Source organism: Saccopteryx leptura, chromosome 3, assembly GCF_036850995.1.
Source record: "Saccopteryx leptura isolate mSacLep1 chromosome 3, mSacLep1_pri_phased_curated, whole genome shotgun sequence".
In the NCBI taxonomy this organism is placed as follows: Eukaryota; Metazoa; Chordata; class Mammalia; order Chiroptera; family Emballonuridae; genus Saccopteryx; species Saccopteryx leptura.
The window spans coordinates 115563217-115582301 of record NC_089505.1 but is presented as its reverse complement, the minus strand read 5'-3'; the positions used below and the strand labels follow the sequence as shown (position 1 = coordinate 115582301).

General features: G+C 41.8%; 1 protein-coding gene across 4 annotated transcripts in view; it reads left to right on the top strand.

The window, feature by feature from the left end:
- The first annotated feature begins 7646 nt into the window (after positions 1-7646).
- SCMH1 (Scm polycomb group protein homolog 1) overlaps positions 7647-19085 on the top strand; it is a 166787-nt gene continuing 155348 nt past the window's right edge. For 3 of the 4 annotated variants that reach the window (XM_066376009.1, XM_066376004.1, XM_066376005.1), the window contains exon 1: positions 7649-7818. The gene's annotated coding sequence lies outside the window, so the exon portion shown is untranslated. Of the gene's footprint in view, positions 7819-19085 lie in introns of all 4 variants that reach the window. The other variant, XM_066376007.1, reaches the window with a different exon arrangement.

Sequence of the window (19085 nt, the reverse complement as noted above, 5' to 3'; positions counted from 1 at the left end):
CGCTGGGGATGGCTCCTTGGCCTCTGCCCCAGGCGCTAGAGTGGCTCTGGTTGCGGCAGAGCGACGCCCCGGAGGGGCAGAGCATCGCCCCCTGGTGGGCAGAGCGTCGCCCCTGGTGGGCGTGCCGGGTGGATCCCGGTCGGGTGCATGCGGGAGTCTGTCTGACTGTCTCTCCCCGTTTCCGGCTTCAGAGAAATACAAAAAAAATAAATAAAATAAATAAATAAATAAAGTATAGGAGGCTGGGAAGTAAACAGGATTATTAAGTGTGTGTTGTGTGTTAGCCACTGTGATAAAACCCTCACATACATTATTTTAGATTGTGAACTTGCTGTGTGGCCTTGAGCAAGTAACTGCATCTCTCTGGGCTTCACTAGTAAAATGAAGACTAGATGAGTTCCAAGGCCTCATCTAATCTCAGCCTCTAGCATAACTGAGTGAGAAGGCATTCTAATCTATAGTCTACCGTGTTTATAGAAATGATAGGTTGATTGAGCATCATGGCTTCCCCAAGTTATAGGCAGAGTATTTAAGTGAATTCTATTAGATTCAAAAACACTAATGTTTACCAATGTGTGCAGGATGCAGAAATGATAGAGATTAAAATAGCTATCTGTCAGAGCAGGCCATGATAGAAGTCACCGGAAAAGATTAGTTAGTGGGCTGTAGGGAGCTCAGAGTTGGGAGTTCATAATTGGCTAAAGGGTTGGAGCACGGCTTCTTTGAGGAGATAGCACTAATGATGGATCACAGGATGTCCAAAATGGTGATGAAGAGAACAAGCAGAGGCATTTTAGGCAGAGAGCCCAACAAAGCCAAACCAGAACTATACTTCTGCTTCCCTCGTGTGTCCATTCCACTCCTCCACTCCTGAAAATCCTCTGCTCACCCTATTCTACCCACCCTCAGGATTCTTAGCTGACAGTTGAGACTCTCCATAGCTAAAGTCATATTTTCTCTGTCCAGCTTATTGAACCACGTCTCCCCAATATGGACCCTAGGCTCCAGCCACACAAAACTACTTGCCATTTCTTAAACATGCCCCTTGGTTTCCAGTTCCTATTTCATTCTGCCTTCTCCATACAGTGCCCCATTACTCTAATATTCCCTCTTCCACCTCCAACTTTCCTACCGTTCAAGGTCCCTAAAATACCATCTTCTTTATGAAGCTCCTCCTGAATCTCTTGCAAACACCACAACATTTTGATTGCATTTCCCTTGTGGCACTTACAACTTTCTGCCTCATCTTATAATACCTTTCCTCACAAGATTGTAAGATCCTTGAGGAAAAGTGCCATACCATTTTGGTGTCTCTCCCAAGGGTCTGGCACTGGGAACACTCAATAACTGACCAGATGGCTAGCTCCTCAGTAAACACGTGGGCTGTAAGCAAAGTGGTAAGAAGGAGAGTCTAAAAGAACCTGCCTTTTGACTATCATTTAAGGAGAACTAGAGTCATTCTGTCATCTTTTGGTTATCCAGCTTCATCCTACTAAACTCAGACATGTGCTTTGGTGGTAAGGAGCCCACCTCCAGCTCTAGCAGCTGGCTCTTTTATCTTATTCTACTAATTGTTTCTAGGAGGTTTATGGTTTCCTGGTGAATCAGATCAGAAAATTTCCAACCATTCTTCTGATTCCAGACAGTATGCAGAGGAAGTCTGGTCAAACTGCACATGTGATGATCTTAGGCATCCTTGAAGCAGAAAAGAAGTCAGAAAAGGCCAACAGAAAGAAGGGGGAAAGGGAAAACATCCAAATCAAGAAGGAAGTTAAGGGCTTTCACGTGTTTCAGTTACCCACCCCCACCCCCATCCTCACTTTCTTTAAGCTCCAAAAGACATCTTTTCCCTTTCCTTCACCAACTCTCCCTTGGGGTCACTGTCTACCCACCAGCATGGTAAAATAAAATACTTGATTGTCAGCCCCAGAATAATCACTCCTTCTTGCTGTCCTTTATGGAGGGTTCTGCCAGGTTTGTTCCTTAATGTAACATATAAAACAGTAGGCCTGGCTTTTGTTTGTTTGTGGTTTTCTGTTTAAATTACATCCTAGCTGATTTACCCATTTTCTTCCCTCTCCTTTGCTCTGTACTTCTTGGCTGGTCCCCATCTGTGACTCTTTCCAAGGGTCTGGTCATAGCCCAAATACACTCTCCATCTGTCTCTTGCTTTTTAAATCCCTTTCATCTCCTCTTTAAAAATTAAAACATTAGCAATTAATGAAATCTATGATGTGTTGTGCCCTGGGATATTAAGTGGAATCAAAGTGAAGAACTACCCTCAAGGAAACTACAGTGTAACTTAAGCTACTACAATGTGCTACATTTCATACAGAGGTATTTACCAAGTAACAGCACAAAGGAGGGAGCAATTAATTCTTCAGAAGTGTCAGAGAAGTTTTGAGCTGGATCTAAAAAAGAGCTGGCTCCAAAAGAAAATGTGTACATTTTAAAATTTTTTCAGCAAAGTGTAGTAATATCTCCTTCATGAGGAAGCCCACAGCATTGGAGCTACAGGTGCGAACAACATTCCTGAAATCAAGAAGCTTTCAGCATAGAAAAGGAGTTTTAAAATGTATCTACTGGGCTTGCCTAGTCAAGGCACATATGGGAGTTGATGCTTCCTGCTCCTCCTTTCTTTCTCTATCTCTCTCTCTCCTCTCTAAAATGAATAAATAAAGTCTTCTAAAAAATGTATCCAGTCCCAATAATGACAATACAATGCATATTGTGTCATGGAGAGAATTAGAGAACAATTTGTTATAGGAATTCATAGAGAAATGTTTAAAAGAACAGTTCTCACTGGGTATAGTACGCAGAATTCTAAGATGGCCCCCTAGATTCCTGGCCAGAGTGGTTGTGCACATCCTGAATAATCCCTGAGAGAGTGGATATGATGAATTTTACTCCTGTGACTAGTTTATGTTATATGGCATAGCTGCCCTTAAGAAGGGAGTTTTTTTGGGTGGACCTGACCTAATTATAAGTGTTTTAAAAGCTGAGAGTTTTATTCCGAGTTGTTGAAGAAGGAGATATTTGATTCAAAAACTGAGTAGGATTTGATGTGAAAGAGATTCTCTGTTGATGAGATAGAGAGAGCCACATTTCCACATATCTTTATATTTTTACTACCAATTTATGTGTGTCCCTAAACAAAATTGGTATTGTTTTGCTTATTTTTATTATTATATGTGGTATACTTCTTTTTTGTTCAATGCATTTCTAAGATATTTTTATGTTATTATAGGTAGCTCTAGATCAGGAATTAGCAATTTTTTTTTGAGTGGCCAGAGAGCAAATATTATAGGCTTTGCAGGTCATAAGGCCCATTATAGCACAAAAACAGCCATAGAAAGCCTAACTTATGGATTCCCAAAACCTTTAACGGGCATATGCCACATAACTGCATTTTGATCAGCATAATGAAGCTAAAAAATTCCTATCACTGAGTGATTCTGTAACTGTCGAAACTTTATATTGCAATGCATTACTCACTTGTTTGTGGTGATGCTGGTGTAAACAAACCTACTGTGCTGCCAGTTGTGTAAAAGCACAGAACATACAATTATGTACAGTACAGTACATACTGGATCATAATGATAAATGACCATGTTACTGGTTTATGTATTTTCTGTACTATACTTTTTATTGTTATTTTATTTTTTTATTTAAGATTTTATTTATTCATTTGAGAGAGAGAGAAAGAGAGAGAGAGGAAGGGGGGGTGAAGGTGCGGGAAGCACAATGCGTAGTAGTAGTTGCTTCTCACATGTGCCTTAACCGGGCAAGCCTGGGGTTTCCAACCCGCAACCTCAGCGTTCCAGGTAGATACTCGATCCATTGCGCCACCACAGATCAGGCTTTATTGTTATTTTAGAGTATACCTTTGCTACTTATAAAAAAAGTTTTCAATAAAACAATATACTATGTTATGCCAGCAGCAGCCTAATACATATGATGTTTACCCCATCTCTTGACTGCATCATTTTTCTCTTGTGCTTCATTTAATCTCATGTTGTTTTCAAGATAAATATAAAATATTTTCATCTTCTATGGATAAGTTTTCTGTTCATGTGAAAGCAACAGATACTCAGCACTTTGGGAGAACTTCTCTTTGAAGGCAGTTTTCCAGACAGCAGAGGTGTTGATACAATTGTTTTCCTTCTCAATGAATGAAGAGCCCTACAAGTATGTGAAGGATACCCTGGGCTGGGTAGCCTTTAAGGATCTCTGCCAGGACACCCATACCCACTTATTGGCAACCTCTTCCTTTCTCCTCATTTACCTCCTTGACTTGACTGAGTCTCAGAAAATAGGCAATGAAGAGAGGTAGCAGTGTGCTGGGGACAGAAATTGTGGCAGAACCCACAGCAAACATGAGCAAACTCCTCACTACACAGATGAAGTAGAAATAAAGGAATAAAAGAGTCACCTTAGTACTTACCTGTCAAGTGGTGAGGGGTTAGCAAATTAGAAATAAAAATCAAGACACAAGTCTGGTAGCTCAGTTGGTTATAGCAACATGCCAAGGTTGTGACTTCAATCCCTGGTCAAGGTACATATAAGCATCAACCAATAAATGCGTAATTAAGTGGAACAACAAATCGATGTAAACAAATTGATATTTTCTTCTCACTCTCCCTACCTATCTCTCTCTCTACAAATTAGTTTAAAAACAAAAACAAAAAACAAGAGCCATATGAGCCCTGGCTGGTTGGCTCAGCAGCAGCAGACCATCAGCCCAGCGTGTGGAAGTCCCAAGTTCAATTTCTAGTCAGGGCACACAGGAGAGGTGACCAGCTGCTTCTCCCCCCTCTCCCTCTTCTCTCTCTCTCTCTTCCCCTCATGCAGCCATGGCTCAATTGGTTCAAGCGCATGGCCTGGGTCAGGCATGGCCAACATACAGAATGAGTTTATGCAGCCCATAATTAAATTTTTAATATTCTCTGCACAACGCACTGTGGAAATGTGGTACTTTTAAATCGTTATACATAAACTACGATATCTAACCATTGTACAACATGAAAGTTAAAATCTCAGCTACTCAGAAGTGGAAGCATCTTTGATTATTGGAAATCAAGATATTTAAGATAGTGATTTGCGGAAAAGAATTCCGCATGTGACTAATCTAGGGTTAACTTCCAATAATTGGTTGAATGGATTTGCGATACTTCTTTATTTTTAAAAAAATTCCATTATAATGATTTACAACTTTTGTATTTGTCTGTGCAATTTTTATAAGCAATTGAATAATGGAAAATATGGAAATTTAAAAAAACTTGCCAAGGAATATTTAATCTTCAGCTCAACTTATATTTGTGAACAAACTTTTTCTTTAATGAATCTAAATAGAAGTACAACAAGATCAAGATTGAGTGATTTACATTTGGAGGCTGTGTTAAGAATAGCTACTACAAGTATAGAGCCAGATATTAAAAAAATAATAGGCGATGCAAAGCACCTCAACACGTCACATTAGTTTTTTTGTTGTACTAAATTACTTACATTTATTCATAAACAAATTACATAATAAAATTTTGTTTACTTAAACGAATCATTTTTGTATTTAACATTTTTTAATTTTAATATTTTGTCTGGCCCGTGAAAAAAGTTTTCTTTCTAATCTGACTTGGGGGCAAAAACTGTTGGCTCTGTGGAGCCTCTGCTTCAGGTGCTAAAAATAGCTTTGTTGCAAGTGCAAGCATGGCCCCAGATGAGCGGAGCATCTGGCCGAAGACTTGGTTGCCCTGGGGATCCTGGTCGGGGCATATGCGGGAGTCTATCTCCCTTACCCTCACTTAAAAAAAAAAAAAAAGAGGCATGTGAGTCCTAGCTCTGCTGCTTACCAACCTCTTTTCTGTCTGCCTAAAGTTCCTGAGCCTTCTGAACTCATCCCTCAAGGCCTGACTTGGATCTTGAAAGCTATTTCTGAAATGCTAATCGGATCCCCTACTTAAAACTTCAATAGGTTCTTATTGCATTCAGAAACCTTTTGGTCTCAGGACCCCTTTCCATTCTTAAAAATTATAGAGGACCCCAAAGAGCTTTTTTTATGTGCACTCGGTTACTTCTATCAATATTTACCATATTAGAAATTAAAACGGAAAATTTTCTAAAACTTTATTATTTAAAATTTACAATGATAAACCCACTGCATGTTAATGTAAATGCACTTTAATGAAAATACCTATGCTTTATAAAACAAAATATTAAAGAGAAGAGTGGTGTCGTAAATCTCTGTGCAAATCTCTGTAACGCCTGGCTTTAAAAGAGACAGCTGGATTCTACCATGTTTCTGCATTTAACCTGTTGCAATATCTTATGTCCAATATTCTGTGGAAAACCTCACTTACACTAGTGAGAGAATGAGAGTTAAAAAAAAAAAAAAAAAAAGCAGGTTTAACATTGTTATAAAAATAATTTTGAGCTCACTGATCCCTGAAAGGAACTGAGGGACACCCAGAGAGGTCCCAGGACCACACTACGAAAACCATTGGCCTACAAAATAAAATTTAAACTAGCCATACAAGGACATGCAATGTCATTCTAGACACGCAAGGACCTTCGTGTCTGTCTTCCTTTTCCTTAACTTCAGCAGCAGCCTCGCGCATCGGCGTCTCCTATACTCTGCCACATCTGTCACAGCAGCCAACCACACGGTTGGTCCGCACACGTCCTCTCCTGTGCCTGAACGTGGCCTCCCCACCCCACACCCACCCCACCTCCACCGCGCAGACTTGCGAGAGCGAAGGTGCACGTGTCCGACTCTGGACTGCCTGCTCCGACCCACCCCAACAGGGCTGCCCACTCCGCGCAGGCAGAGCACAGGCTCTGAACTCTGCGAGGCTGGAGATGAGCCTCCTCGCTCAGTCCTTTACTGGCGGGGTGACCTTGAACCAGTAGCTTCACCTCCCTGAGCCTCAGTTTCCTCACCGATAAAATAGGACCAACCCGGGGTGGAGGTGGCGGTTCACCAGAGGAGAGTAGCAAAGAGTACTGCTGAATGGGTGAACCGAGGAAGCACCGTGGAGCTTATATACGGTATTGACTTACTAGATCCCGGCACTGCTCCGTGGGCTTTACAAGCATTAACTTGTTTTAACCCCTCACCAGTACTCTGATTAAGTGCTATCACGTTAGAGACGAGGGCCCTAGGGAAGAGGTGTGAGGTTACACGCTCAAGGTCATCCATCACACAGCTGGTCACGAATCAAGAGGAGAGTGCGTGATGTTCGCCCGAGGCGGCGCCTCGCTTCAGCCGGCCGAGACCTGACCGCTCTCGGTGCCGCCATTTCCCACGGGCCCACGCGTGGCCTTGGGGTGGGTGACACGCGGCGGTGGGATTCGAACCCGAGTCTCCAAGCTTTCTTCAGGGCTGGGTTTTACCCATCCTTGAGACGCCGCGCGGAGAACCGGTCAGGGGGCGGAACCGGGCCCCGGAGCGGAAAGCGGGAAGCGGCCAGCGCTGGCGGGGCTCGGCCGCTCTGCGGCGCCCTCACCACAGCGCCCCGCCCTCCCCCGCCCCCCACTGCCGGCCCCCCGTGCGCGGGCCTGACGGCGGAGGCGCGCGCCACCTCGCGGCGGGAGGGGAGGGGCGGGGCCGGGGAGCCGCCGCCCCGCCCAGGACGCCCCCCGCCCCTCCCCGCCTCAGCTGCGCCGCCGCCGCCGCCTGGATCGAGCCCCCCGCGTCTCGCCCGCCAGCCGCCCTCCGGAGCCGCCCCCACCCGCCCCCTTCTCGCGTCCTCTTTCGCTCCCTACGCAGGGGAAACATGGCGGCGGGAAGGGAGTGAGCCGCCCCGCGCTGCCCCGCGCCCGCAGGTAAGCGCCTTAGCGCCCGCCTCCGCTAACCGGGACAGCCCGCTCCCAGAGGGTCCCGGGTGACTAGGGGCCGCCCCGGGCGAGGAGGCGGCGGCGGGACCTGCCGGCCTGGTGTTCCCACCTCTCCGGACCCGCTGTCTGTCTGTGTCTGTCGGGGCCGGTCGGCCTGTCGGTGGTCCGAGAACGGCCGCGGCCCTTCCTCACCTTGTCAGCCCGGCCCTGAGCCCCCGCGGCCGGTTCTGCATCCGCGACCGGGGCGGTGGGTCCCAGGGTCCAGCCGGGCGGCCTGACGCGGTAGTGGCACCCTGGGGGCCCCGGCACGGAAAACTCAAGGAACGGGGGGGCCTTTGGAGGTTCGGCGTTGCGGGGCGGTCGGTGCGGGAGCCGCTCGCTCTGTCCAGGCGGGCGGGGCTGGGGTCGGCCGGGGAGGGCTGGCTTTAAGCCGAGGGCCGGGAGTAGAGTGGTTGTCAGTCTGCGCGCGGGTCTGTGGGTCTTCGCGGACACAAGAGCTAAGAGATGCCTGTGAGTCCGGGTCCCCGTTCGGAGCAGAGGACCGAGGTCGTCGGGCGGCGTGGCCCAACGGAGGGTCCGCGGTACGAAGCGCTCGGAGCTGTCAGCAGCGGTCCTCTGAGCTGGCTCCGGCGGCGACAGCTGCGCCGGGACAACTCGCGTGTGCCGGGGAGTGTAGGTTTCAGACCTCAGACTGTGGGGTGGGGGCGGGGGGCGCTGGGCACCCAGGTGAGCGAGCTGCCAGGATGGCCGGACATGGGGGCAGAGCCGTGGACCAGCACCGAGAGGAACGAAAGAAGGTTTCCAGGAGATGGCTGAATCCCAGAACATCTCCAGACTGGAAGGGAATTCAAAAGTTATTTCGAGTCCCTTTCTCCCATCTTATGCCAAAGTAGTTTTGAAAATCCGAAATTCTACTCTGATAATTTGATCAGCCTGTTTGAACACCTTCTCCAGTGATGGGAAACTAATCTCTTCCCAAGAAACGCATTCTGTACCTGGACAGCTTTGGTTTTTAGAAGTGTGTGTGTGTATATATATGTATAAAGAAACAGCTGTTGCCCATTCTTTCTAGTTCTTTTTCCTGTGGACTCCTTTTAAGATAGCTGAAGTTAGTGCCCTGGCGGGTGGATAAAGCCTGGACCTCTGGTTCACCAGAGATTGACGGGTTCAAACCCCCCCCCCCCCCGCCCTGCCAATCAGGGACGTAGGAGAAGCCCTCAGTCAACTAAGTGAAACAATCAGTTAATGCTTCTGTTACTCTCTTTCTCTTTTTCTCCCTCTTCCTTCCTCTCTCTCTCTCTCATATCATGGAAATTTTTTTTAATTAAAAGAAAAGATACCTGAAGATAGTAATCATATCCTTGGTGTCTTATCTTCTCTTCCCTAATTCCAGTTTCTTCACTTGATTACTGTATGTTGTGGTTCTCTGATCCATTTCTGAATGAGCTCTAGTTTGCTGATATTCCTTTAAAGGAGAGCATCTTAATGTGAGAAAAACTATTAAGTTTCTCCAAGAATCTCCTTGGCTCAAGGATTGGCCTGCTTAAAAAAAAAAAAGTCTAGTACTGTTTGTTCAAACAACTAAAAGAAATTATATTTTGTGGAAACTTTGGGGTTTTCCCTCATTTTTAAAATGTCTATACTTTATCTAATGATCTAATGTATATCAAAGTGTCGCAATGCACCATGCAAATAGAAGAGTTTATTATTTTTACTCTGAAAAAGGATTGAGACTCAGTTTGGTGCCAAACTGCAGTTTAATATTTTGTTGGAAAGGGAAATGCTTTATTGAGCTCTATGCTCTATTTCTAACTGCCTGCAGAAGGCACAAAATTACTATGAAAAAGAACATTTTTTTGTTGCTCACTTACCAGCATTTTTTTAAACTTTTTTTTTCCTGGTATGTAAGTTGAATAAAAATTTGTATAACACTATTCTGTACAGAACTGTACAGACTCAGGAAAGGCTCTGGTTCCTTTCCTTCATAGGACTTGGAGTTAATGGTAGGAAATCCTAAAAGCTGTGAGAAAGAACTGGTGTGACTATCCCACTGAAAATTTAAGTTCAACATGTGCTAACCTTTACATTTATGCATCTACTGTGTGTCAGGGACTATGCCATGTACTGTGTACAAAGATGAGTAAGATAGATTTCAAATTTTTGTGCAGCCGTGTAAACTAAATGCCAAAATCAGTCATCTAGGTATAAGTGTTAAGAGCTTTGCATATAATGCTCTAAGGTTAGGGTGCTTACACTAGCCTAGGACTTTAGGGAAGGGTTTGGGAAGAGATGATACCTGACCCAAATCTAATTGGTAAGTTGGAATAAGTCAGGCAAAGATGAATAGAAAGTATGCTTCAAATAGAGAAAGCACCTTGAGGAAAGTCATGGATGTGAGAAAAGGAATAGCTTGCATGGAGAATCACAAGCAATTTGGAACTGCTAAGAATATAATAGTGAAGACATAGTGGTAGATTGTGAAGCTGGAAATAGAGGCAGAGGCCACATTATGGTAGACATTGTATGTGTAAGTATCTTGAAATTAATTTAGTGAGTGATTTTTAAAAAACCACTGAGACATGGTTAAATAACATTTTAAAAATGTGGTCACAGGGATGAGGAGAAAGGAATAAAGGCTTTATGATTGATTGGATATGCAGATGAGATAGGGTGAAGAGTCTAGCACAATGCTCAGGTTTTGGATTTGGGTGACTAGAGGGAGGGTGGTGATGTTAACTAGACAGGAAACACTAGATGATGAGTCCAGTTTTGAAGATTTTGTGACTTCTTGAGTTAGGTCAGTGAGCCAATGTGGTGGAAGTAAGTTAGAAGAAAGGAGGGTTTGGTCATAAAATGGAATATTGGAGTTAACTTGTCAAATGTGGAGCTATTGTGGGTCTCTATGTGAGTAGCTGAAGTACAGCAGAGGTGAAGGTCAGTGAAGCTGAGCAAAGGAACTGTGAGGCTATTTTATGGAATGAGTCTTCTGTGTGGATAGTGAAGTGATTTAGGAAGCTAGAATGTGGGCGGGAGAGACTATTGTGACCCAAGTTCAGTGAATATAGGGGATTAATCAGGAAGGTGGTAGACAACATGAGGAGAAGGGCAGCGAGTGATACAGCCAGATGGCATAAACTTCAAAGGAGGAGGAGTTTTTAAACACGAGAGTAGAAAAGTAATGGTTTTTTACTTTTCTCTCCTGGAAGCAGGCTTCTGATCTCTTCATCTTTATTCAGGACTCATATTAGTCATTCTGTTTGCTTTGAAGAGTCTCTTCTTAGTCTTGGAAAGTAGGAGGGCAAATGCCCTATATCAAATCTTTTCTGCTAATACTTAATGACAAAGGCAATGGAGGTTTTTTCCTGATGATTAGTAGATGGATAGGAAACAGTATGATCTATCTAAGCATTAGGACTGTAAGCAAATTGTTTAACTTCTGTGATTTTCAGGATATTTATCTGTAAAAAATAAATTCCTATTTTATAGGATGTCACAACGATTGTATGAAATAATGTGTGTGTGCATAATTACTAGAAAAGCAATTGGCACTTTATAGAAGCAAGCAGCTACCTTTAAGGAACTTCACCTCTGCTGACAGAAATGAAATATTTTCATGCTTAACCTGAATTATAAGGCAATAAGTACTCTATGGGAGGGAAAAGCAAAGTGATATCAGAATTCAGAGGAGGGAGCCAGCCATCATGCTCAACATTTGTAAACAAGGTTAGACATCCCACTCAAGATGAATTTCATTTAGGCCTTGGAGAACAAATTTCAATAGATTAAATAATTTAGGTGATGATACCAATTAGGGAAAGTATAAGATATGTTTGTTAAAAATTGATAGTTGCCATAGGTTTGAATATTGTATTTCTGTGAGTAATGAGAAATGTGGCTAGGGAGATGGGATAGATTGTACAACCTCTCGCACTACCTCAGTTTCCTACCTGTAAAATTTATAAGCATTAATTCAGAAATTTTTGGATTTAAGTGTTAAGATTTGTTTTGTACTTGTAGTTTAATCTTTACATTAACCTTGTGTGGTAGATAGGCTTAGTGAAGTTAAGAAACATAAAAGATCTCATGGTAGAAAGTGATCAAAGCTGCTCTGATTTCAGATTCTTTTTAATACTACCATACTGATTTAGATCTTAAAAAGCCTAGGTTCCTCAGTGTCACTAAATATTAATTAAAGAACCAAGGGCTGGTCACTTTGCCTCTCTGACCCTCAGTTCCCTCATTTATAAAATGAGGAGAAGAGGTATAAGATTTTAACTAAGATACTATGTGCAAAACACTTTAAATAATGATGGCCCTCAACTCCCAAGTCTGTAAATGAGGGAATTTAACCAAACCATTGCCAAGGCCTGAGTGCTGACTCCCTAACCACTATGGTAGAACTAATTACTGTATGTATTTTGATAACCTTATGCCCACATAATCCCAGCAAATCTTATCATCTATTATCTTTGGCCCACTCCCTCCAATCATGTATTCTGTACTATTATTCCTGTGCTGACTCAGCTTCCTCTCCCTTTCCCTGTCCCCTAACTTATTTACTCTCTGCTTGTTTGCTCCCTCTCAGACCTTTCCAGTTGTTCTCTGAAACTCCAATTTCCTACATTATTAACAATTTTAATGGATTTTTTGGAGTGTATTCTGGCCTTAGATGGAAGCCAGGCTCTCTCCTGAGTGATGAAAAGCTGTATCACTTGGGCACAGGTCATTCTCCCGTACCACTGATGTGCAGAAGGAGAGAGATAAGGCTGACTGTAGTTTTTTATGAACCACTATTTCTAGACTATTGTCTTTCCATCTCTTTAAAATCCCTGTGCTCTCCGACACAAGGGCTATAACACTCTTGTCTTCTTGTATATAGATCTTCTCTGTTTTAGGACCTAGCACACAGTCTTGCTTTTCAACTCTATTTCTGTTCATTTTTTTTTTAGCTAATCAATTCCCATTGTTACACCATGGATCTTGTTATCACCCAGAAATGGTCAACCTCTGGAGTTTTAAATGAAGACTTGCAATTTTATTCAAATTATCTCCTTCTACCTGATCTTTGCCTTTGTCCCCACTAGATCTATTCTCTGATCTCACTGAGACCTATCTTTACTTCCTTCCCTACCCAGTTTTATTTTTTTAGTCTACCACTTATTTCATTCACTCTTTTGTCATTATCCTTCATTCACTTGCTCCATTGTCCTTCTAACTCTGTCTGGGTAAAATCCCAAACTAACTTCTCTCTTCTTGCCTATACTAGCTCTACTGTACCCTGTTGGGGGGGGGGGGGGGAATCACAGTTATACAAATTGCTGCCATTGGGCCTTCAAAACCTAATCATTTCTTTGCTCTCTTCTCTGTGAGGTCTTATTCAAACCTGTTCCTTAAACTCTGCCTATATTTTCCTTCACATCTTACCGAAGGCTAAATCTCGGACAACCCCCCCCAACATCCCTACCTTCATTGCCTTCAACTTCTTCCTCTCTTCAGGTTCTCTCTCTCTCTCTCTCTCTCTCTCTTTTTAATATATAAGTCTGCTTAGAAGTCTCTCATCTTGAAATGAATCTTATAGATAAAATCTTAAAGTCCATATTTCCCTCCAGGTACCACTTAGTTCCCTGCCTACCCTTGACTCAAACTTCTTGAGTTATATACATTCGATATATAAACTTTTCTTATTCTCACTTTGTCATTGCATTCTGGTTTTAATCTCCATCACTTAATTATAATAAACTTCAGTTTTCTCATCTGAAGATAGGAATGATAACAGTACCTGTTGGGTAAGATTTTAGTGATTTTTTTTTTTAAATGAGGTAGTCTGTATTAAAGAGCTCTACACAATGTCTAGCACATTGTAGGAATTCTATATATTATACATATATGTATATGTGTAGTTTTTTGTTTTTTAATTTTTAATGGGACAGAGAGAGAGTCAGAGAGAGAGACAGACAGACAGGAATGAAGAGAGATAAGAAGCATCAATCATCAGTTTTTCCTTGCGAGATCTTAGTTGTTCATTGACTGCTTTCTCATATGTGCCCTGACCACGGGCCTTCAGCAGACTGAGTAACCCCTTGCTCGAGCCAGCAACCTTGGGTCCAAACTGGTGAGTTTTTTCTCAAGCCAGATGAGCCTGCGCTCAAGCTGGCGACCTCAGGGTCTTGAACCCGGGTCCTTCAGCATCCCAGTCCGACGCTCCATCCACTGCGCCACCACCTGGTCAGGCCTAGTTTTTTTTTTTAAAGATTTTATTTGTTTATTTTAGAGAGAAGAGAGAGAGAGAGAGAAAGACAGAGAGAAGGGGGGAGGAGCAAGAAGCATCAGCTCCCATATGTGCCTTGACCAGGGAAGCCCAGTGTTTCGAACTGGTGACCTCAGCATTCCAATTGACGCTTTACCCACTGCGCCACCACAGGCCAGGCTGTATATGTATAGTTTTATTGTTGCTATGTATTTAATCTATAAGACACTCATGAGAAGATAATAGTCTTTGTTGTTTTGTTGTTACAAATGAAAGTGATATTTAAAGTTTTAGAAACTTGTCCTAATCACACAGTAAGTGGCAGAATCCCTGAAACTGCTTGATCAGGGTCACCAGTTTTCTTATTGCTAACACCAGGCAAAGGCCTTACAGCAGCATTCATATTCATAATTATTCCCACTTCCTCAAACCATCTTTTCCTTTGGCCTACGTGCAGTTCATTGTGTTTGTTCCTCCCTGGCGACCTCATCTCAAGTGTTGTTTGGATGAGAGCTTCCTTTCTCTTGCCTCTTTCTGGTCTTAGGCTTTCTTCTCTGCACTCCCTTTGCAATCTCATTCACTCACTTGGCTTCCAGTGACATTTATGTATTCATGACTCAAATTTCTATCTACAGTCAAGAATCTCTTCTGAGTGTGAGATCTATATATTTAGCTACCTACAGTCAGCTTCACAAATAGTTCCGTATCATTTTATTTATTTATTTTTAATTTTTTTTAGTTCTGTATCATTTTAAAGTCAGTCCATCCCAAGCTGAACCCAACATCCTTGCCACTTTTCCTGCTGCTTCTCCTTTGTTTGTTTCAGAAATTTTATTTTCCTGAAGTGTGCTTCAGGTTTAGAGAAAAAAATTGTGTGTGTGTGTGTATGTGTGTGTATTTTTCCAAAGTTAGATGCAGGGAGGCAGTCAGACAGACTGCTGCATGCTCCCGACTAGGATCCACCCGGCATGCCCACCAGGGGGCGATGCTGCCCATCTGGGGCATTGCTCTGTTTCTACAGGAGCCATTCTAGCGCCTTAGGTGAAGGCCATGGAGCTGTCCTCAGAGCCCAGGCCAACTTTGCTCCCATAGAGCCTTGGTTGCGGGAGGGGAAGAGAGAAATAGGAAGAAAGGAAAGGGGGAAAGGTGGAGAATCAGATGGGCGCTTCTCCTGTGTGCCCTAACCAGGAGTCTAACCTGGGACTTCTACATGCCGGGCGGACACTACTGCTGAGCCAACAGGCTAGGGTCTAGAGAAATTTATTTTTATTTAATAAATATTGTTGATCACTCAGAGATAAATAAGATATACTCCTTTCTCTCACGGAGCTCACCATTTAGGATGCATACTTAACTAACTCTTGCACAGCAATATAAAGTTAACTGTTACATACCTATGTAAACACTCCAGAAATTCAGAGGTAGATGTAGTGGTCGTATAAATCTCCAAGTTCATTGCTGAAGGGAAGTTTAACATATATAATTCAGGAATAGAGGCTGAAATGGAAAGGGTTCACAGAATTGCTTTTGGAAAGGTAATAGTAAAAATTTGTCCTTTTTCTTAAATCCTAAAATATTACAAACTCTATCAAAACAAAGGTTTTCTTAGGATAGATCAATTCTTATTGTTCCTTGGCAGAAAGTTCCATAGGTGCCATTACCAACAGCTTATTGGAATGATCTGTTAAGTATATACTGTGTGTTATACTGTTGGTATATTGAACAAAATCATATATTGAAATCCTAACTTTCAGTACTTCATTAATGTTACTGTATTTAAAGGTAAGGCCATTAAAGAAGTAATTAGGGTAAAATGAGGTCATTTAGATGGGCTCTAATTCAATATTACTGGTGTTGTATTACAGGTATTCCCTGCTTTCGAAAGTTTGCGGTAAACCAATTCACTTTTACGAAACACCTACATTAGCAGTACTCAGCTGAAAGAAACATGAAGAGGTATTTTGCTTTGAAAAAAAGTTAAAAGTGAAAGGAGTATTAAGCGTTTTTGTTGCAGTGAGCCATTACAGAGGCAACTTGTACCCAGAGCGTTGAGAATGGCACCGCCAAGTTCCTTCCCAGGAACTTACTTAAACTCAGTACCTCAGCATCAAGCCACTATAGCTTTGATCTGTGTCTCTGAGCATCTGTGCTTTATCTTGATTTATTTTGTACATCTGTTAGCAAAATGTATCCTAAGGTGATTGCTTCTTCACTTTACACCTTTTGGCTTCATAGGAATGCGGTACTTTCAGATACCAGGGAAATCCTATATAAGAAGAGGTTAGGAAATAGAGGAAAGACAATGTGAAGACAGGAGGAGGTAACCACCCATAGAAGCCAAGGAGAGAGATCTCAGAAGAAATCGTTCCTGCTGACACCTTGATCTTAGATTTCTACCCTCTAGAACTATGTTTCTATTGTTTAAGCTCCCCAGCCTGTGATATTTGTTATGGCAACCTGAGCAGACAAATATAATATCCATCCCAGAGGAGTTTATATCCATTCTGCCTAACAGTTTCAGGGATAGTCTAAGTGGCATTGGAGAAAAGGGAAGATGAGGAAGGATATCACACACATTTTCCTATTTAATTTGAAACATATAATAACCCTGTTAGGTAGGATGCCAGATCAGTATAAACACTATTTAATGACAACAAACTGAGTTGCAGATGAATTAAATGATGTGCCCAATATCAAAAAGGTAGTAAATGTCAGAACAACTTAAAACCAGGTTTTCTTACTACAGATTTTGTGCTTTGTCCAGAATGATTCATTGTCTCCTGTGACCTCCTTTTTAAGGCTCTGTGCTGTCTGAACCTCCTGCTGGTTCTACTGTAAGTCATCATGTATTTCCTTAAATTTTGAAGCATGTAAAGGCTGATGCATTATTTTCCCCCTTTGGTGTTTATTTATAAATGTTCCAAATGTTAGCTTTTAAAATTAAAGCATGTACGTATTATATATTTAATCACTATGTCACTTACTCACTGGTGTAATATAGGCGTATCTCTAAATTTTTTCTTATTTATTATGATTGCTTTACTCTTATATTTACATATAATTTCCTCTGGAGCATTCAAACATGAATAAAGGCTATTTTAGTCACTGTGTCTTAATAAAATGGAAAGTCTCCAAACCAGATTAAATTTGTTTCTTTAAAAACAAATGAATTTTTTAAATGAATTTGGGAGTATAAATGTTTATAAACCCCAATGGGCATAGAAGTCACAATTTCAAAATAAGGGAATCTAGGAGCTTAAAACATCTAATTCATGTGTGTTCAGTTTTTGACTCATTCATTCAACAAATATTTATTAATGTCTGCTAACAGCAACTGTATTACATACAGTGGCAAAGATGAATGCCATAAATTTTAAAATTCAAAGACAAGCCACAGAGCTAAAGAATAAATTTGTGGTAATTATAACAGCCAAATATTACCATCTGTAATAACAAAGGATTCCTAGTTGTAGATTAGAAAAAGACAAATAAATAGAAAAATGACAAGTCATAATAGAGGCAACTTAAATGTTTATTAACCATTCACCAGTAATTACTTATAGGCAAATTAAAACTTTAATGAGATATCATTTCACACCTATTAGATTGGCAAAAATTAAGTCTAGGCCTGACCTGTGGTGGCGCAGTGGATAAAGCGTCGACCTGGAAATGCTGAGGTCGCCGGTTCGAAACCCTGGGCTTGCCTGGTCAAGGCACATATGGGAGTTGATGCTTCCAGCTCCTCCCCCCTTCTCTCTCTCTGTCTCTCTCTCCTCCCTTTCCCTCTCTGTCTCTTTCTCTCCCTCTTTCTCTCCTTTCTAAAAATGAATAAATTAAAAAAAATTAAGTCTGATAATACCAAATATTGGTGGAAATGTGAAGTTAAGGGAACTTGGACACTATTGATGGAAATAGAAGTTGCAAAACTGTAGTGAAGAACAACGTGGCAATATCTATTAAAACGAAAATCCACATAACCTATAATCCAATAATTTTACTTCTAGGAAAATGCCCTTTAGAAATATACAGAAATATTCCTACGTTATTATAGCAGAAAATTCAAACGTCCATATGTCTGTCAATAAAAGAATGAAAATATTGTAGTATTTACCTAATGGAATTGCATACAAAAATGAAAATAAATGAGCTAGAGCTATATAACTGGGTGAATCTCACAAAAAGTTGAGTGAATAAACCAAATGGCAGAATACATTTATATAAAGCTTAATATGCATTATTATTTAGGAAAACATACTTACATAATAAATGTTCAAAGAAATGCATAGTAGCAATAAATATCAAGTTAAGGATAGTGGGTATCTGAAAAATAGGGTGGGGAGAAAAAAATAGTAATACTAGGAAGAGCACACAGGGGACCTAATGTGTATAGGTAAATTTTTTTTTTTTGGCTAGTTTGTGAATAAATAGCTCTCCATTCTTTATATTTTTTGTATGCCTAAAATATTGTATTATATATGTATTTTTTAAAAGAATAATGGCATGTAGTCCTTGTTGAGTATAATGCAGGGAGGGAGGGGATAGCAGAAATATAAAGGGAAGTTATTAGAATGAATTATGTAAAATTGCTGTATTTATAGATCTAAAACGGTCTAATACTGTGTAGGCAATTTCAAATGGTTTAACCTTATTCAATCTAATGTAAGAAGTGCTCTTTTTTTTTTTTTTTTTAAATATTTTTCCAAAGCTGGAAACGGGGAGGCAGTCAGACTCCCGCATGCGCCCGACCGGGATCCACCCAGCATGCCCACCAGGGGGCGATGCTCTGTCCATCTTGGGGCGTCGCTCTGCCACAATCAGAGTCATTCTAGCGCCTGAGGCAGAGGCCACAGAGCCATCCTCAGCGCCCGGGCCATCTTTGCTCCAATGGAGCCTTGGCTGCGGGAGGGGAAGAGAGAGACAGAGAGGAAGAAGAGGGGGAGGGGTGGAGAAGCAGATGGGCGCTTCTCCTGTGTGCCCTGGCCGGGAATCAAACCCGGGACTTCCACAC